The 21,130-nt window shown below is 36.6% G+C and overlaps 1 pseudogene; it reads right to left on the minus strand.

Moving 5' to 3' along the window:
- Window positions 1-16,246: 16,246 nt before the first annotated feature.
- Window positions 16,247-19,463, minus strand: LOC122743911 (annotated as a pseudogene).
- Between the last annotated feature and the right edge of the window lie 1,667 nt (window positions 19,464-21,130).

Below are 21,130 nucleotides of genomic sequence, written 5' to 3' on the forward strand. Positions count from 1 at the left end.
CTACTGTGTCTCCTGTGGTTAACCTATTCCATTGATCCACCATTCTATTTCTTATCCAGTCCCAAATGGTTTTGATGACTACTGCTCTATAGTAAAGCGTCAAATTTCATATGGCTAGCCTGGCTACCTGTGCATTTTTTCATTAGTTCGCTTGATATCCTTGGATTTTTGTTCTTCCTGATGAATTTTGTTATTATTTTTTCTAACTCCATGAAATAATTTTTAGGTAGTCTGATTGATATGGCATTGAATAAGTAAATTAATTCAGGTAGAATTGTCATTTTTATTATATTGGCTTAGCTTATTCATGAGCAATTGATATTTTTCCAATTACATAGATCTGACTTTATTTCTGTGAAAAGTGTTTTGTAATTGTTTTATAGAGTTCCTGGGTTTGTCTTGGCAGGTAGACTCCCAAATATTTTATATTGTCTACCATTACTTTAAATGGAATTTCTCTATCTCTTGCTGCTGAGCTCTGTTGGTCATGTATAGAAATTCTGATGCTTCATGTGGGTTTATTTTATATCCTGCAACTTTACTAAAGTTGTTAATTGTTTCATGTAGCTTTTTATTTGATACTTTAGAATTCTCTAAGTATACTATCATATCATCTGCAAAGAGTAAAAGTTTTGTTTCCTCTTTGCTTATTCTAATTCCTTTAATTCCTTTTTCTTCTCTTATTACTAAAGCTAACATTTCTAGGACAATATTAAATAATAGGGATGATAATGGACATCCCTGTTTCACCCTTGATCTTATTGGGAATGCCTCTAACATCTCTATTATATATAGTGTTTTCTGATGGATTTAGGTAGATACTGCTTATTATTTTAAGGAAAGCTCCACCTATTCCTTTGGTCTCTAGTGTTTTTATTAGGAATGAGTGCTGTATTTTGTCAAAAGCTTTCTCTGCATCTATTGAGATAATAATATGATTTCGGTTAGTTTTCTTACTGATGTGGTTGATTATGTTGAGAGTTTTCCTAATGTTGAACCAGCTCTGCATTCCTGGTATAAATTCTACCTGGTCATAGTGTATTATCCTGGTGATCACTTGCTGTAATCTCCTTGCTAATATTTTATTAAAGATTTTTGCATTGATATTCATTAGGGAAATTCGTTTATGATTTTTTTTCTCTGTTTTGGCTCTGCCTGGTTTAGGTATCAACACCATATTTGTGTCATAAAAGGAATATGATAGAACTCCTTCTTCACCAATTTTTCAAATAATTTGTATAGTATTGGAATTAATTGTTCTTTAAATGTTTAGTAGAATTCACTTGTAAACCCATCGGGCCCTGGAGACTTTTCCTTAGGGAGTTCATTGATGGCTTGTTCAATTTCTTTTTCTAAAATGGCCTTATTTAAGGATTTTATTTCCTCTATAGTTAACCTGGCCAATTTGTATTTTTGTATATATTTATCTGTTTCATTTAGATTGTCAAATTTATTGGCATACAGTTGGGCAAAATAGCTCCTTAATGATTATTGCTTTAATTTCCATTTCATTGGTGGTAAAATAATCCCTTTCATTTTGGATACAGGTAATATGGTTTTCTTCTTTCTTTTTTTTAATCAAATTAACCAAAAGCTTATCTATTTTATTGGTTTTTTCATAAAACTAGCTCTTAGTTTTATTGATTAGTTCTATAGTTTTCTTGCTTTCAATTTTATTAATTTCTCCTTCAATTTTCAGGATTTCTAATTTAGTATTTAATTGGGGATATTTAATTTGTTCTTTTTCTAGTTTAATTGCATGCCCAATTCATTGATCTCCTCTATCTCTTTTTTTATTCATGTAAACATTTAGAGATATAAAATTTTCCCTAAGCATTGGTTTGGCTGCATCCCATAGGTTTTGGTAAGTTGTCTCATTATTTTCATTCTCTTGGATGAAGTTATTGATTGTTTCTATGATTTGTTGTTTGGCCCATTCATTCTTTAGAATGAAATTATTTAGTTTCAAATTAATTTTCTGTCTACCTTTCCATGGCTCTTTATTACATGTAATTTTTTTGCATCATGATCTGAGAAGGATGCATTTACTGTTGCTGCCTTTCTACATTGGACTGTGAGGTTTGAGTGCCCTAATACATGGTCAGTTTTTGAAAATGTGCCATGCATCTTTGAGAAAAAGGTATATTCCTTTCTAATCCCCATTCCATTTTCTTCAGACATCTATCATATCTAACTTTTCTAACATTCTATTCACCTCTTTAACTTCTTTCTTATTTATTTTGTGGTTAGATTTATCTAATTCTGAGAGGAGAAGATTCAGATCCCCCACTAGTATAGTTTTGCTGTCTATTTCCTCTTGTAACTCATTTAACTTCTCGCCTAAGAATTTGGATGCTATATCACTTGGTGCATACATGCTTAGTATTGATATTACTTCATTATCTATGGTACCTTTTAGCAAGATGTAGTTTCCTTCCTTATCTCTTTTAATTAGATCTATTTGTGCTTTTGCTTTGTCTATGATAAGAATTGCCACCCCTGCTTTTTTTTTTAACTTCAGCTGAAGCATAATATATTTTGCTCCAACCTTTTACCTTTACTCTGTGTGTGTGTGTGTGTGTGTGTGTGTGTGTCTTTGCTTCAAATGTGTTTCTTGTAAACAACATATTGTAGGATTCTGATTTTTAATCCACTCTGCTATCCACTTCTGGTTTGTTGTTTTTTGGTTTTGGTGAGGCAATTGGGGTTAAGTGACTTGCCCAGGGTCACACAGCTAGTAAGTGTCAAGTGTCTGAGGGTGTATTTGAGCTCAGGTCCTCCTGAATCCAGGGCTGGTGTTCTATCCACTGCACCACCTAGCTGCCCCCTTCACTTCCATTTTATGGGAGAGTTCATCCCATTCACATTCACAGTTAAGATTATTAACTGTTTATTTCTCTCCATCCTCTTTTTCCCTTTTATTGTACTCTTTTTCCTGTCTTTCACCCTTTTCCTCCTGACCAGTGGGTTGTTGTTTGTTTTTTTTTTTTTTTGGTGGGGCAATTGGGGTTAAGTGACTTGCTCAGGGTCACATAGCTAGTAAGTGTTAAGTGTCTGAGGAAGGATTTGAACTCTAGTCCTCCTGACTCCAGGGCTGGTGCTCTATCCACTGGGCCACTTAGCTGCCGCTGACCAGTGTTTTGCTTGTGACCAATGCTTCCCTCAATCTTCCCTCCCTTTTATCAGCCACCCTTCCTTTTCTTGCTCCATTTTTCACCTGCTTCTGCCCTCCCTTCTTTCAATATCACCCTTTTCCCCTTCCCCTTTTGCTTCCTTAAAGAGTAAACTAAGTTTCTTTATACAAATGGGAGTGTATGCTAGTCCCTCCCTGAACCAAATCTAATGAGAGTAAGGTTGAAACAAGGCTCACCCCTCCCTTCTTTACCTGTATTGCAATGGGTTCTTTTTGTGCCTCTTCATATGATGTAATTAACCCCATTCCACCTTCCCCTTCCTATTTTCCCATTATTCTCCCTTCATTCTGCCCCTTAAGTTTCTTTATATCATCATATCAAAGTCAGTTTAATAACAATACCTTAATAGAGATACAGATCCCAAGAGTTAAAAGTATTATCCTCCCTTATAGGGATGAAAGCAGTTTAACCTCATTGAACAACCTTAACCCCTTTTGTTTACCTCTTTATACTTCTCTTTAATCTTGTATTTGGAGATCAAATTTTCTTTTCAGTTCTGGTCTTTTTTTCCCCGGAAACCTTGGAAGTCCCCTATTTATTGAATGTCCATGTTTTCCCCTGAAAGAGAATCCTAAGTTTTGCTGGGTAGTTGATTATTGTTTGTAATCCAAGTTTCTTTACCTTCCAGAATATCATATTTCAAGCCCTGTGATCCTTAAATGTTGAAGCTGACAAGTCCTGTGCATATCCATGATATTTAAATTGTTTCTTTCTGGCTGCTTGGAGCATTTTCTCCTTAACCCAATAATTCTAGAGTTTGGCTACAATATTCCTTGAAGTTTTCCTTTTGGGGTCTCTTTCAGGAGGTGATCGGTGGATTCTTTCAGTGATGATTTTATCCTATAATTCTACAATTTCAGGGCAGTTCTCCTTGATAATTTCCTGGAATATGGTATCTAGACTCTTTTCTTGATCATGGCTTTCAGGTAATCCAATAATTCTTAGATTATCTCTCCCCTATCTATTTTCCAAGTCAGTTGTTTTTCCATTGAGGTATTTCACATTTTCTTCTATTTTTTCAGTCTTTTTATTCTGCTTGACAGATTCTTGGTGTCTCGTGGAGTCATTGGTTTCCATCTGCCCAATTTCAATTTTTAAGGCATTATTTTCCTCAGTAAGCTGTTGCACCTCTTTTTCAATTTGGCCAATTTTTTCTCCTATTTGGCCATTTGTATTTTTTAAGGAATTGTTTTCCTCAGTCAATTTTTTGCTTCTTTTCCCAACATAACTCTCATTTCTCTCATTTATTTTTCCATTTTTTCTTCTACCTCTCTCATTTGGTTTTTTAAAGCTTTTTTGAGCTCTTCAAAGAAGGCTTTTTGGTCTTGAGACAAGATCATCTCTCCACTTGAGTCTTCACTTGTAGGCATTTTGACAAACTAATCTGAGTCTGAGTTTTGGTCTTCCCTTTCACTATAGAAGCTTTCAATGGTAAAGGTCCTTTTTTGTTTCTTACTCATATTGTAGCCTATTTTTAAACTTATAAAGTTGAAGTCTGCTCCTAGGGCACAGGGGTTGCTGTTGCAAATTTCTTACCACTCTCAGCTGCCCCACTCTCAGCTGTGTCAAGCTGCAGCTGTGCTAAACCACCCTCCCCTTTCACCCAGGTGACACAGACCTTTCCTAAAGTCTTCTAAATTATCTACGGTAGGAGGATTGTGTCTCTCTGTCTTTTTCTAGGTTCTCTAGTTTCAGAATCTGTTTAGAGGCTTGATTTAATATTGTTTTTGAGGGAAACATGGGAAAGCTCAGGCAACTTCCTGGCTTCTCCCTGACATCATGGCTCCTTCTTCAGAACTCCTCAGCCTGAGTCTTTAAAGCTGCCAGACTTGGGACAGTCTCACTCTCTTTTAGGCCACATCCAGAGGGTGAAGATCACACACAGTTCACTCACAGTGGGTGAAATATGAACTGAACCAGGAAGGAAGTATACCTTCTATTGCTCTCCCCTTTTAGGCCCATGTCTTGAGATTTTTCTGTTTATGTTCTGTTTTGTTGGTTCTCAGTTTTATATGCAGGCAGTAAGTCCTACTAGATGGAGAGTTTTAGGCAAATTGACATTGGAACCAAGATTCCAGGTGGGATATGGCAGCCCAGCAGGGAAGCCTTGAAAAGTCAGGGTACCTGGGACTTGACCCCAAAGTGGGCTTTGGGCTTGGAACTATGAATGTTTTTCACCCACACTCATGAAACAGTCTACTATGGCATGGAGTCCACATAGAGAGGAGATGTACTGACACTGATGATGTCATAAGTTTTCAAAGTTAAATAGCCTGTAGCTCAGGAATCTATGATTTCATCAATGTGAGCAGATCAAACTCACCTGTTAGTGGATAACTAAAAAAGTCACCTAAATCCTAGAGAGGTTAAATATCCTACCTATAGTTGCATACCTATTAACCAATGGAGGTAAAATTTGAAATCATTCCTGATTCCCAATCTAGTATTCTTTACACTCTGATAAGATGCCTTATAAGGAAGAAGTATTTATTTATTAAAAATGCATTTGGTGGGATGAAGATATATACAACTAATTTTTTATGGTTCTGTCTCTGAAATGGAAGTCTGCTAGCACTTTCTAGAGGCTGAATTATTGACCAGTATGTGACCTCAGACTTGTCCATGCCTCAATATTCCTAAAAGAAAAGGACATGAGAACTGTATGTTGAGGGCTTTGACTTTTCTGGTGGAAGTGTTCTGTCAAGCACATGCTAATTAAAAGGATAATATGCAGGGACTTTCCAGTTTATGATTCTAGTAAACTACAAATCTGGATTCATTTGCTCCTGGTAAAATTCTTGGGTATAATTATGCCCTTTGGCTTTATATCTGTTTCCTTTTTATGTCCCATTTGAATTTTACAAAAAAAGAGGTTGGAGTTTTGTGTAAAAATCAAACTTTTTTTAATCCCTCTGGTAAAAATTCTCCAGCACTAATAAGTTTGGTGACAGTTTTCAAAGCTATTGTGTGGTTTTAATAGTGTCAGATTTTTTTTAAGAACAATTCTTTTCCTTCTTGTTAATTCCATAGAAATATATAATTTCTAACAAGCTTATAAAGAGGACCCTTCTCTGAAGGTACCAATTATTCTTAACATCGTTACATAAATGTCAGGGATTGTTATTTTTATTATTGAGGCAGCATAGTGAAGTGGAAAGAAGGTTGTCAGGAAGGCCTGGGTTCAAGCATTTTCTTTTGAACATTATGTGACCTTTGCAAGGTACTTAAATTCTCGGTGCTTCATTCATTCAACTCGGAGATTATAAATGACACAAATCACCATATATGTGCACATGTGCATATAAATGTAATACATGAAGAAGCAAAATAACATATTGGATAAAGAACTCGACTTGGAGTCCAGAAGACCTAAGTTCAAGTCTAGCCTCTCATACAGGTCAAGTCATTTAGCCTCTAAATACTCTAATCAACTCTCTCATATCTTAAGTTTCAGAGAAGGTATTAAATTTTATAAATAGAGGAAATTTCCTCATCCAGCAGGTCTATTTATCCAGGTAATAATCCCAACCCTATAATGCATATACCTATTTATGTACCTCTATACTTTATCATACACCTATACATATATGTATAATATGATGATTGCAATTAAGATTATAAAGTTATTAAAAATCCGAGCTCTCTATTTATGCCCTAGATTCCATCCTCTTCCCATGGCCTTTGGAACTTGCCTCATTCACCTTCTCTCCTTAAAAGATGGAAGCTTTCCTGCTGCCTACAAACATCCCTAGGCCTTTGAGGCAGGAATAAACATTCATGCCCTCTTTCTTTTTGTCTTTTACACTCTCTTCCTCCTCCAAATTTTTGTCCCAAGAAATAGCATCTAAGAATGCAAATGAGACTAAACCCCTTCCAGAAATCATTGAGTGCCCCAGTAAACTTTGTCATGAGAGGAAGGATTCTGGGCAAGGGTCAAAAGCTCAGTTTCTCCACGATCTCTAGTGTATTCTTGAAGTTCCTGGTATCATGTGCACAACTAGATGTATTCCCCTGAAAAGACAAAAGGAAAAGGATGTGAGTGTTTATTCAAAGCCTCAGAAAGACTCTTGAGATATTTGACATGTAAAAAAAGGAGGCTACTTGCACTTTGAAACATAGAAGAAATAAATATACTAAATTTTCCTTGACTCAATCAGAACTAAAATCTGAGAACCTAATTTAGGAAAGGGTGAGCCAGAAGAGTGCCCTAACTGCCCACAAGTTCCAGAGGAGGAGAGATGGTCAGGATATTTAAGGATAGAACTAAAAATGTATAGACTAGACCAAGGCATGTTGTCCAGGGGAGACCACTGTAAGAGAACCATAACAACTCTTAAAAATGTCAGCAGCACCAGAGTAGAGTCTCAAAGGATGGTGGTTTAGACTGAATAGCAGTGGAAAGAAGCAGAGAAAGGAGAAGTACATTAGCAGAGGGAAGAGTTTCAGTAGATTACAACTATAGCAGCAGAGGGAGCTGACTGGTAAGTTTCCCAGATTCAATGAAAGTAGATCTAGTGCAGTGAAAATCAATTGGGCATATTGGATAAAGTACTGGATAAAGTATTTGATAAAGTAGTCAGAAGATATGAATTTAAATCCCATCTCTAATATTTCCTGGCTATGTAACAATGAACAAATCACTTCACCTCTGACTGAGCCTCAGATCCCTCAATTGTAAAATGAGTGATTTGGACCAGTTGGTCTCTATGGTCTATCCATATCTAAATCCACTATCTAATAAATCCTGTAGTTTTGATTTTTATCTTCCCACTGGACTTCAATGACAAGAACAAAAAGTGGGGCTGAAGACTTTGTGCAACTCTGCCTTACATAAATCCAGTTCACAATCAATTCAAGACACTACCTTCATAATGCTATTGGTCTTCTGTGAAAACAAAGGTCCCAAAACAACATTCCATGATCCTAACATCCTAGAACTGAAATACATCAAAGAGTCTGCACAAGAGCTACAAGAGGCAGAGTCAGGCAAAATTTGCAGGAATTTCCAGCTATGCTGTAGAACAAATTCTCACCTCAGATTTTCTGTCTTTGCATTGCCTTCCCCTACAGAATAGTGCATAAGCCATTCTGTATAGGCAAGAAGGATTGAGTGAGTTCATCATTTCATTTCCCCCCACGAATACATAATTATTACTTAATATTAATTTTCCCCACTAAATACTTTGATATTTGATTAGGTCTTGGTCTGTTGGTAAAGATTAAATTTAACTGGGGCTCAAGCCACAAATTTGCCTCCACATTGAACACTTTATCAGTGTAATGGATGCTATAATGATAATGATAGTTGTGGTAGTGGTGGTGGTGGTGGTAGTGACCTAGAGATAGAAAGAAGCCAAAAGCAAAAACAAAAACTACTTGTTCATAATAACAAGGTGAAACTGAACAACTGGGCTTTAAGAACTAGAATGAAATAAAGAAATTTTGGAGGTTTAAAAGTGTTGCCTGGTGCTTAAGTATCCCAATGCCTGTTCAAGGTTATTAGATTTGATAATTTGCAATTTTAAGTGACTAAGAAAGTGACAAATTATCAGGCTACAAATGTTAATTTAAAAATCAAATTAAATACCCACCTAAATGCAAATACTAAAGAACTCCAAGGACGGTCCCTATACAGTCGCACTAACAGTAATGATTTTGATGTATAGTTACATGTCATTTCATTTCAACAAACATTTTAGAGTCCATCCAATATTCAAGGCCCTATACTTTTTGCATTGTGTCCAATTACAGTAACTTGATCAAAGAAATTTCTAATTGACAAATAAAAGTGACTCACTAATGACATCCAGCCTGTTTTACTAGAAAATATGATCTATAGAAGTTTATCAACTGAAATATTTAAGAACTATAATAAGAACTAAAGTATTAAAAGTGTAAACTAGGTCAATGCCACATCTTGAATCCAGCCCTATGGGTCACAATCCAAGGATGGGTGAAATATGGAAATGCATACTACCACCACCTTTCCTACTTAATAAAAAGTAGCTAGGATTAATCCCACTTTCACAAGAACAAAAGGAAGAATATAAGAAGCTTTCTCTCTCTCTCTCTCTCTCTCTCTCTCTCTCTCTCTCTCTCTCTCTCTCTCTCTCTCTCTCCATAAGCCAACTAATTTGTCAGTGAAAGGATGACCTCTGTTGTCCTAGTCTAATGAACAGACTGCGATTCACAATTTAGAGTCCTGAAATTGGACAGTAGCATTTCTTGGGAGAATGGTTGGTCCTATCTTTCTACTCTGAATCTGGCCTCTGAACACATATCACTTCCTCTTTGAGCACACATGCACACATTGTTTTTTCTCATGGAAATAATTGTCATCACCATCATCATTGCCACAAAAAATGTCAGAAGTTATCCTGCAGGATCCCAGACTCTAAATGTAAATTTTGTATAAAAACAATTAAAATCACCGAAGGCTGTAAAAATTTAGCACCTACTGAATACCTAGCAAGATTTAATTGGTAGCTAGAACCATATATAACAGTCATTCCGGCAAGTCTTAGACTGGCTGCCTTGCAAAAAGCCCTAAATCACTAAATATGAAACATCTCAGCTTGGGAAGAAAGAAGCAATGTTGACTGAAGGGAAGGGTTTTGGGTTTTTTACTCGAGAAGGAATTTTTAACACATGAAAAGGACAGAGTGACAGGCAGGGTTTCCTCCCTGTGACATGAAGTGGTAGCATGCCTCCAGGAAGTTTGGATAAGCAAAAGGTAAAGGGATATAACACCATTTTTCCAGTTTATTTGTTTGATTTTATTTTGGGAGCTCACACAGGTGGCTGTAGCAGTCAGGAAAAAAACAGGTATGTTGTAGGAAATGTAGAGGAAATAGTCATGCTTAAGCCCTTCCTCTGTCTTACTTAAGCTGGGTGTTATTAGTATCTGTTTCTAAGTATGTTATTTTATTGTGTTAGAGATTGTATCTGACTAATTGAATCTTACTTCTCACAAAGACCAGTAGTTGGCTAAGTCCTTTGAATTTCCTTGTGTCCCTTTCTTCTTGGCATGAGAGCACAGGGCAGCCCTGGGAATCACAAAGAAGTGGCTCTGAAGTCAAGAAGACCTGAGTTCAAATCTGGTCTCAGATACTTACTAGCTGTGTGACTCTGGGCAAATCATTTAATCTTGTTTGCCTCAGTTTTCTCCTATGTAATGTGAGCTGGAGAAGTAAATGGCAAACCACTCCAGTATCTTTTCCAAGAGAACCCCAAGTGGGGTCACGAAGAGTCAGACAGGACTAAAACAATTGAACAATGAAACTGAGAAAAGTTTTTACATTTGTAATAGCACTCATTTGATAATAATAATTTAAAATTAGTATTTAATAATAAGTAGGCTATAGTTCACCAACCTCTATAAAAAACTACACTGTCAATCTAGGACATTAAATAGAATAGAATAACAGTAGGATAGCAAATTGTGCTAGGACTGTTTTTATCCAAATCCCACTGAAAAAGATGAGGTTAATGAAATGATGATAATAATAATGATAACCATAACAGCTCATAAAGTACTTTAAAGTTTATATATGTGAGCTAAGTAGATACTTTTATTATTTCCCATTTTTATTTATTTTTTTTTTGGTGAGGCAATTGGGGTTAAGTGACTTGCCCAGGGTCACACAGCTAATAATTGTTAAATGTCTGAGGCTGGATTTGAACTCAGGTCCTCCTGAATCCAGGGCCAGTGCTCTATCCACTGTGCCACCTAACTGGTTCTATTTCCCATTTTTAAAATGGGGAAATCAAGGCTCTAAAAATAGATAAATTAGAGATAGATGATAGATCAATAGATAGAAAGATGATGGATGGATGAATGATAGATTGATTGATAGATGATGGATGTTGGATGGATGATGGATGATGGATAGACAGATAGATGAGTCAGACAGATGGGGAGAGAGAGGAAGAGATGGACAGAAAAAGGATATTTATATTCTAGGCATTGTGCTAAGTCTTGGGAAAGAGATGAATATAAGCAAGCTAAAGAGTACCTACCCTCAAAGTGTTTACATTCCAATGAGAGAAGAGACCGCATAAAGGGGAGGGGATAGAGGTGGCTAAGTGTGACCAATGGTTCATAAATGGAGTGTAACCTGGTTCCTGGCAGAATAAGATACAAGTTAAGCATTCAAGGGCCAGGATCCAAGGTGGCTATCATGGGGAGGAAGAGGTGAAGACAAGGCAGCATGGAATGAAAATGGCCTTATTTCTATGAGAGAGGGTGAAAGCTCACTTATCAAAGCACAGTGATCCCAGGAGTATAGTTGAAGTTTGAAGGGGGTGGTGGTAGCAAAGATGATAATGAGAGTATACAATCAGCAGAATGAAGAAATAACTAGTTAAATAACATTTGCTAAGTCAAGTTAGCAAGCATATGAGGGGGAAATTTTACCCCACTCTGGTCTTCTGACCTTTGCATCAGGAAATGCTATTTACAGCTAGGGAAAGGTGGGGGAATAGAACACACTAACTTTTTTTAATTTTTCTGCAAAAAGTAAATTAAGCACAAGAAAACCTCCGTGCACCATTCATAGATTTCCTGCCCCTTTCTCCTCTCCTTAGGCAAATCTATTTTTCACTGAGATAAAAATGACAATTAAAAATTAACTAAGCCACCTGGAGATCTTGTGTTCATGTGTCTTCCTGACAGGAATAGGAAGAACAGAGCTCATCTGGGAAGAGAGAAAGTGGAGCTCGTTAGAGGCTGTGCTTGCCTCTCTTGGAAAGGAAAATTACTACTCATTTCAAGCCTATGTAGTCCAAGTCAAGAACTCTCCAACAAGCCTGAAAAGCATTCATTTATTTCCTTTCTCAGCAGTTCAAGCTGTACCTTGACAATGAACTTTAGTTTTTGCTGCACACTCAATTGAGGGGCCTTGTTTTAATTACTGCAGTCATTTTTTTTAATTTTGTAGAAAGGAAATATATGTAAAACTGGAAAGCAGATGGTTTAACTTTCCCCAGATTTCATTTGCAAGCTCTCTTTCCTTCGACTGTCAAATGCTATTCTACTGCCTGAGGAATCTTTCTACGCATTTTTGTCACTCACCTAGATTTATTAGTTAGTTTCATGAGACAGTTGATTCTTCTCTACAATGTGAAGAATTTTGATACATTAATATATGACCTGGGGAAGACTGCTTCTTCATGAGAAAAATGAGACCATTTTTCTGTGTCCACAGGACTCTTAACACATCAGGTGTTGTTGTTTTTTTAATTGTTTCTAGACATCTCTGCCCACTTCTTTGCAGAGATAGGGCATTATGGATGTGGAACACTATATGTAATATTTGACTTTTTCAATGTTAGTTTTGCTGACTTGTTTTTTCCCTCCTTTTTATCATTTGTTTTAGGACAAGATTCCCTGAAAGGCAAGGTAGGGGGAATACATTGAGAAATGTAGGTGATCTAAAAACAAAAGGCAATTATATAGTTGTGCATATATTTTTAATATATATAATATATATGTGTTTATATATTTATATATGTTTATATGTGTGTTTTATATATGTGTGTACATATATATAAATTTTATTTATTTACTTCAAAGTTCTAGGTACAAGCAAGATTTTATGAGATCCTAGAGCCGGAAGAAACCTTCAAAGTACTCCAGTCACACTCTCATTTTACAAAAGAGGAAAACTAAAGCCCAGAGAAGATAAGTGACTTGCCCAAGGTCACACAGTAAAAGGCAGAGCTAAGATTTGAATCTATCTTCTAACTCAAAATCCAGCTCTCTTTCCACTATGTGATGCTCCCTTGAAACGCATTTTAAAATACATGATTCTATGGTCATTTCCCAAGCAAAGCCATTATGTTCATGTGTCTTGCCTCCAAATTAGATCTTGAAATGAGAGTCCATCTGTAAAAGCAAAGGCATTTGTTTTCAGGAGAGAATGATCATTGGTCCCTGCACAGGTACTTATGCAGCTAATGACCTGAAGACGGAAGTGTAATTAAAGCCTTTCACTCTAGGGATACAAGCTAATATCTTTTTCTGTCTCTTCATTTATGTTCTACTCATTAAAACCTTACAGACCATTGGCTCATTAATAATTGTGGAATTCAAATGCCATGATGTATAGTTGGTTTAATATATTACCTCACTCATGAAAGGCTTCTAATACAAGGGTGACAAAGTGTACTATGGCTCTAACCATGGTGTTCCTGTCAATAAGAAAAGTCAGACAGAGAGAAAGTCATTTTAAAGTTAGTTCTGGTATTTGTCATTTGTATGTCACGTTGAGACGTCTGACATATGGTTACAGAGAAATAAAGGACGTGGACTAGATTGGTCAACAACAAAATGTTGTGGATCCACATGTATTATACTGCATTAGTTGAATAGTAGCATTGTGTCATGGAAAGAACATTGGATTTGGAATAAAAAATTCATTTTTAATTTAACTTCTGTATTTTACTACCTTGTATATAGAATCCTGGACAGTCGATCTCTCTGGGCCTTTGTTTTCTCATCCAGAAAATGAGGAAATGGGACTAGCTGACCAAAAAATTCCCTTCTAGCTCTAAACTAATGATATGTTCATAAACGGACTGATTTGTTTTTATATGTATATCTCTCCAGTCCCTAACACAGTACCTGGCACATAGTAGATATTTATAAATACTTGTTGAATAACTATTAGGTTAAATACAGAATCACATTAGAGGGCATGATAAAATTTTCCCAAGTTACCTATGGATTCCATGGAGATAGGCTAGTATATATGGGGCTTTCAAACATGTCACTAAAGTTATGAGGCTGAATCTCAAAACAATCTCAGATAATTAGTTATCAGGTATGCATCATTATAATTTGAAGAGGATGGATGCTATTTCCAACCACAATCACAGCACATGCACACACACACACACACACACACACACACACACACACACACACACTCCCAGAGGAGGAAGGGATAAAGACATCATTAGTTGTCTGCCCCCAATGACTGCCTCCTCACGAATCAGCCAAATGTTGGAATACATAGAAAATACCCAATAAACGGAGACTCCCTAGGATAACCATATAGAACACAAGTACCCTTAACTAACCTCTAACTCTTAAAGTTTCTCTGCTAATATTGCCCAAAGACAATAGAAAAATGGATAGTCTCATATCCACCAGAAATAGATATCACTTTTTTCCAGTCCTTAAAAATCTGAACTAAACAGTGATCCTATATACCGGAATGGTAGGAAAATCCTTTGATGCATTCTACTTCCCCTCTGGTTTCTTTCCAGCTTTTGTATGAACATAGGAAATAGCCTTACTGGTCATTTTCCCCCAAAACTGTCTGAGGATATGGCATTAGGGCCAAAAGACTTTGACTAAGGGCTATTAACTAAAGGTCACTATGATGGCATCATATAAAAGTATTTCCCAAGTACTTTGTGTACTTCCAGGCTTCCTTAAGCTTAACCTTATCCAAGTCTTATTTTGACTGTCATCATACTGTTGATTTGGATTTTTTTTTAAATGTTTCCTTTATTTATTTTTTTGTTTTGTTTTTTTTGTTTTTGCAGGGCAATGGGGGTTAAGTGACTTGCCCGGGGTCACACAGCTAGTAAGTGTCAAGTGTCGGAGGCCAGATTTGAACTCAGGTCCTCCTGAATCCAGGGCTGGTGCTCTATCCACTGCACCACCTAGCTGCCCCCGATTTGGATTATTTAAAAAAAAAAAAAGATCTGAGTTTATTTTCAGACAAACTAATGTCTAGGCCACACCTTTCCAGGTTTGTATAAAGGATATAATCCTCACTGGGCTTAGTTACTGTGCTGTGTTCTCCCCTTTTCCTTCTACCCCCCCCCCCAGCCCCGAGCATCCCTCAACATACTCTGACAGGAACTCTAATATATGAAGCTCTGGTGCTCTCTCCACCTTTTGAAGCTCATCAAGTCACAGCGGTCTCTCATATGCCTTTACCCATGAGGAGGGAAGAATAAACACAACAGAAACATAAATAAAAGCAGGGCAATGTGCTCGTGAGCCTTGGCCTATTTAAAGGGTGGCCATAGCCTCTCCACCATCCAGAGGCCCATAACAGCTCACCTTCCTCACTGAAATAACATGGAATCACCATGGTCTGTTTTTATCCTGTTCATTTCAGGCTCAGATGCTGATGGAAAAATCTTTCTTTACCAAGTCAAGTCAAGAAATATTTATTAAGTGCTTACTGTGTGCAAAGCCCTATGCTATGCACTGGAAATACAGAAAAGACAAAATCAGTCCTTGCCTTCAAGGATCTAACTTTCTAATGGGGGATTCATCATGTGAATAATACATACATATGGGATATATACAGGATAAATCAGCGGTGAGAAGACTGGAAATAGAATAGTCATAGAATGCCTGTAGATGCTTCAAAGTTCACATAGGAGGTTGCGTAAAGCCAAGCATATAGTACATGCAAATAAGGTCTGGATTCTCATTCATCAGTGTTCTATTACCTTATATTTGTTCCTAAATGTCATCTCTTTGTCTCTTAATGTATGAGCTACCTGCCCAGCTTTGTGTCATCTGAAAACTTGAAAAATATTATATCTTTGCCTAGATCCAAGTTATTGATTTAAAAAAAAAAAGCAAATGGGAAACAGCACAGTACTTTTACAGAAAACTTCCTTCCAAATTGACAATGCTGTAGGAATTTGATTTTCTTTACTAGTACATTCGTATCATAGATTTGTTTTTTTCTTGCTTTCTCAATGGCAGTAGTGGAGAGGGAGATATTGGAGAGAGAGAATTCAGACATGAAAATAAAATAAAATAAAATTTTCCCTGTTATATTAACTTTATCTTGCATTTTACATAAATACCTCCTTTCCGCATTATGTATATTCAATAGGCATGTGAACAGCTTGAGCATCTGCATTTTCCAAGGGTTTCACTGACTGACCAAACAAATGCTAAATGATAACTTAGCAGCTTTGATTTCATATTTTAATACAATGGTAATTCCACTCAGCATAAGCCTGTTTAGCCATGTGTCCAAAACATTTTGTGAAATCCAGTATTGATTAACAAATTAGTTAACTTTGTCATAGATTTGTGTTCTCTTACCTATGATAGCCTGAAACCCATTTTGGTGGTGACAGAGAAGTGAAAGTGACAGGTCTCACACAATAAGAAATGAATTATGTATCCTTCTATAAGACTGTGTCTGGTGACCAAAATGAATTGCAGGTAACATACTCCTTGATATGTCTTCTCAAGACATTCTTATCTGTTTCTGTTGGAATCTTCCTTCGATTGCAAGTTGGTTGGTATCATCTATGGAACCACTTGTACCTAATTCAGCCAATGAAAAGGACAAAAGATGTTTAGATTGGTAACTTAATAGTTCACAGAAATCTGTGAAGTTGATGAAAAAAAGGTTTCTTGGTTCCTACCCTAACAACCTGTGGAGATTTCATGATAATTGTTTTTGTCCAGCAACCATATCTGGATTCTTTTCCCACATTATGTTGAATATTCAACTCAGCAACTCATCAAATATATATAGTTTCTTTCTCAGCAATGCATGTCCAGTCTGATTGCTGAAGGAAATTCTATCATCCTTTTTGCTACCTCCATCTTCTAAAGCTTCATCTTTATCTAGTATTTCATGCTTATCTGGGAATTTGACATTCTTCTTTTCCTTTTTTTTTTCTGTTGCTAAGCAATATGTCAAAGTCATCTGGTTCTGGTGGTTCTTGTACATCACTTTTTTTTTTTGCAGGGCAATGAGGGTTAAGTGACTTTCCCAGGGTCACACAGCTAGTGTCAAGTGTCTGAGGCCAGATTTGAACTCAAATCCTCCTGAATCAAGGGCCAGTACTTTATCCACTGTGCTACCTAGCCGCCGCCCCCCCCCCACTCCATCCTTTTGTCAGCATTATCTGTTACCTAGCCTTCTTTCTGGCATCTGTACATATCTTTTTAAAAATCAAAATAAGTTGATGAGTTCCCTTTACATTCATATCTGTTTCTTTGACAGTTTCCCTTTTGCTCCATAACGTAATTCTATCCCTATATATGTCTTGGGAATGCCATTTTTGAGAGCACCTCTTCCCTTGTGAATTGACTGCTATGTTATTTCATAGGATCCTATCCCTCCTTCCTCTGAATCTCCCCAATTCTGTATTTCTAGTCAGATGATGACAAGTTTTCTTCCCCCTTTCCTGTTACAAATTTTAAGATGATACTTTGTCCCAAGTATCCCATCTACTCTAGAAACGAGTTTCTCTTTATTGATGTAGTTTTTCTATTTTCTGAAGAATTAAATTACCATTAAGTCTAGTCAAGACATCACTTGCTGTTCTGCTTTTGAGAGAAAGAGGACTCCAGAAGATGCATGGAGAATCAAAGCTCCCCATTAATTTCATAACATTCTGCCATGCCAGGCTTGTGTTCTGTTTCTCAAACCCTTCATCTACTTCTTCTTTTGGTGCATATGTTCCATAGTATATTTGGATGACAATATCCCTTCTGCCTCTGCTTCCATAGAATCCTACCTAACTGTAGCTCCACTGAGCTTCCCCCTTGTGGTTCCTAGATTTCCTCACGGAAGTATAGCTTCTTAAAATGTAATACTATTACACCACTTCTTATAACTATCCTATACCTTTTGAAAATAACTCTCAAGCAATTTGAAACTATACCCAAAGGGCTATAAAACTGCATACTCTTTCATCCATCAATACCCCTGCTAGGTCTATACCCCAAAGACATCCAAAGAAAAGGGAAAAGGACCTATTTGTACAAATATATTTATAGCAGTTCTTTTGGGGGTGGCTAAGAATTAGAAATCAAAGGGATGCCTATCAATTGGGGAATGGTTAAACAAGCTGTGGTATATGATTGTGAAGGAAAATTGTTATGCTATAAGAAATTACAACCAGTATTATTTCAGAAAAACCTAGAAAGAATTACATGAACTTATGCACAGTGTAGTGAACAGAACCAATACACAGTAACAATAATACTATTCAATGAAGAATTGTGAATGACTTAGCTAATCTCAGCAGTGCAATGATCCAAGACAATCCTAAAGGATTAATGATGAAGAATACTATCAACCTCCAAAGAAAGAACTGATATTAATTGAATATATATTGAAGCATGCTATTTTTCACCTTCATCTTTTTTCATTTATTTGAGTCTTTTTGTACAAAATTACCAATATGGAAATGGTTTACATAATTGCATATGTAAAGAAGAAAGAAAATACCTCAATAACCATATTACTGTCATAAATTTTAGCTTACCATATATATCACTGAAAACTATTAAGTCAAATCTGCTTTTTGGTTTGTTTTTTTTCTTCCATTAAGTTTTATTTTCCCAAATTACATGTAAATACAGTTTTTTACATCAATTTTTTTTAAAACTTTGTGTTCCAAATTATCTTCCTCCCTCCCTCCCTCTGCCCCAATAACTCAAGCAGTTCAATATAAGCTATACGTGAGCAGTCATGAAAAACATTTCCACATTAGCCAGGTTGTGAAAGAAAACAGACAAAAATAAAACTTCAGATATAAGGAACAAAAAAATTATGCTTCAATCTGTATTCAGACACCATCAATTCTCTCTATAGATGGACTAGATTTTTCATATGACCTTCAGAGTTGTCTTGGATCATTACATTGCTGAAAATAAGCAAGTATTTCACTGCAGATCATTTAGCAGTATTGCTGTTATTTTGTATACAGTACATTTCACGTTGCATCAGCTCATGTAGGTCTTTCCGGATTTTTTCTGATAGCCAACTTGCTCATCATTTTTTATAGTAAACTACATTTATATAGTACTTTAAAGAGATATTTCCTTACAATAAACCCATGATGTTGATTCTTGCAACAACAGTAATAGATAACATTTATATAGTACCCTATACCTGACAGAGAATTTTCTTCACAATAGCCCAGGAAAGTAAGCACCATACATTTTATCATCATCATCATTCAATTCTCATGATCATCAGTCCATCCTCATGGTCATCAATAAATTCCCATCTTTATCCAATCATCATCAATCCATCAGTTAATCAGTCATCATCATCTTACATTACTCTCGCCTCTGCTTCAAAATTTTTTCACTGTTACTATTGTTAAGTGTTTCCCTCCATCCTATTTCCTTCCCCATGATATTTACTCTATTTTCTATCTTCTTTCACCCTATCCCTCCTCAAAACTGATTTGCTTCTGACTGCCCCCTTCCCCACTCTGCCCTCCCTTCTTTCACCCCTCCATCCTTATCTCCTTCCCCTCCTACTTTCTTCCTGTAGGGTTAGAGAGATTACCCCACTGAATTGAGTGTGTATGTTATTCCCTCCTTGAGTCAACTCTGATGATATTAAGATCTTTGAGCCAATTCTGATGAGTGTAAGGCTCATTCACTGCCCTGTTCCTCCCCTATCTCTCCCCCGACTCCATAAGCCCTTTCCTGTTTCTTTCATGTGGGATTTTATCCCATTCTACATCTCCCATTCCCCCTCCCCTAGTCCAGTCCTCTCACCCCTCAATTTTACCCTAAAGATGTCATCATGGAGCAGATAGGTGACACAGTGGACAAAGCACCCACCCTGGATCCAGAAGGACCCTAGCCTAAATCTGGCCTCAGACACAAAACATTCACCCGCTGTATGACTCCAGGCATGTCACTCAACTCCAACTACCCCACAAAAAAAAGATAAACAAAAAAAAAGATTTATAGATATCATCGCTTCATAATCAATTCCCTCCTGTGCCCTCTGTCTAAATTGATTTCTATCATCTCTCCTTATACTGACAAAGTTCTTGAAGTTAGACGTATCATCTGGCCATGTAGTAATGTAAACAGTTTAACCTTTTAACATCCCTCTTAATTTCTTTTTCCTGTTTACCTTTTTATGCTTCTCTAGGGTCTTGTATTTGAAAGTCAAATTTTCTATTCAGTTCAGGACTTTTCATCACAAATACCTGAAATTCCCCTTTTTCATTGAAGTTTTTCCCTTACTCAGTTTTTCTGGATAGGTGATTCTTGATTACAACCCCAATTCCTTTGCCCTCTGGAATATCATATTCCATGCTCTCTGATCCTTTAACATAGATGCTGCTAGATCTTTTACTACCCTGACTGTAGCTCCACAGTACTTGAATTGTTTCTTTCTGGCTGATTGCAATATTTTCCCCTTGACCTGGGAGCTCTGGAATTTGGCTATAATATTCCTGGGAGTTTTCTTTTGGGGATCTCTTTCAGAAAGTGATTGATGGATTCTTTCAATTTCTATTTTACCTTCTGCTTCTAGAATATCAGGGCAATTTTCCCTGACAGTTTCCTGGAAGATGATGTCTAAGCTCTTTCCTTGATCATGGCTTTCAGGTAGTCGAATAATTTTCAAATTATCTCTCCTGGATCTATTTTCAAGGTCAGCTGTTTTTCCAAGGAAATATTTCACATTGCCCTCTATTTTTATTCATTTGGATTTGCTCTATTGTGTCTTGATTTCACATAAAATCATTAGCTTCTATTTGCTCAAGCCTAATTTTTAAGCAATGCTTTTCTTCAGAGAGCTTTTGTACCTCCTTTTCCATTTGGCCAATTTGGCTTTTCAAGCTGTTGACTTTTTTTTCATGACCCTCCTGTATCATTCTCATTTCTCTTTCCATTTTTTCCTCCATTTCTCTTACTTTATCTTCAAAGTCTTTTTTGAGCACTTCTATGGCCCGAGACCAGTTCATATTTTTCTTGGAAGCTTTGGATGTGGGAGCCCTGATGTTGCTATCCTCTTCTGAGGGTGCACCTTGATCTTCCTTGTCATTAAGAAACTTTCTGTTTTCTGTTTCTTTCTCTGTCTGCTCATTTTACCTGTCTTTTACTTGACTTTTAACTCCTTCTTAAGGTAGGGCACTTTTTCCAGGCTGTACTGTCCCAAGCTTCAGGAGGTCCC

This window comes from Dromiciops gliroides, chromosome 2, assembly GCF_019393635.1.
Source record: "Dromiciops gliroides isolate mDroGli1 chromosome 2, mDroGli1.pri, whole genome shotgun sequence".
NCBI classification, from domain to species: Eukaryota; Metazoa; Chordata; class Mammalia; order Microbiotheria; family Microbiotheriidae; genus Dromiciops; species Dromiciops gliroides.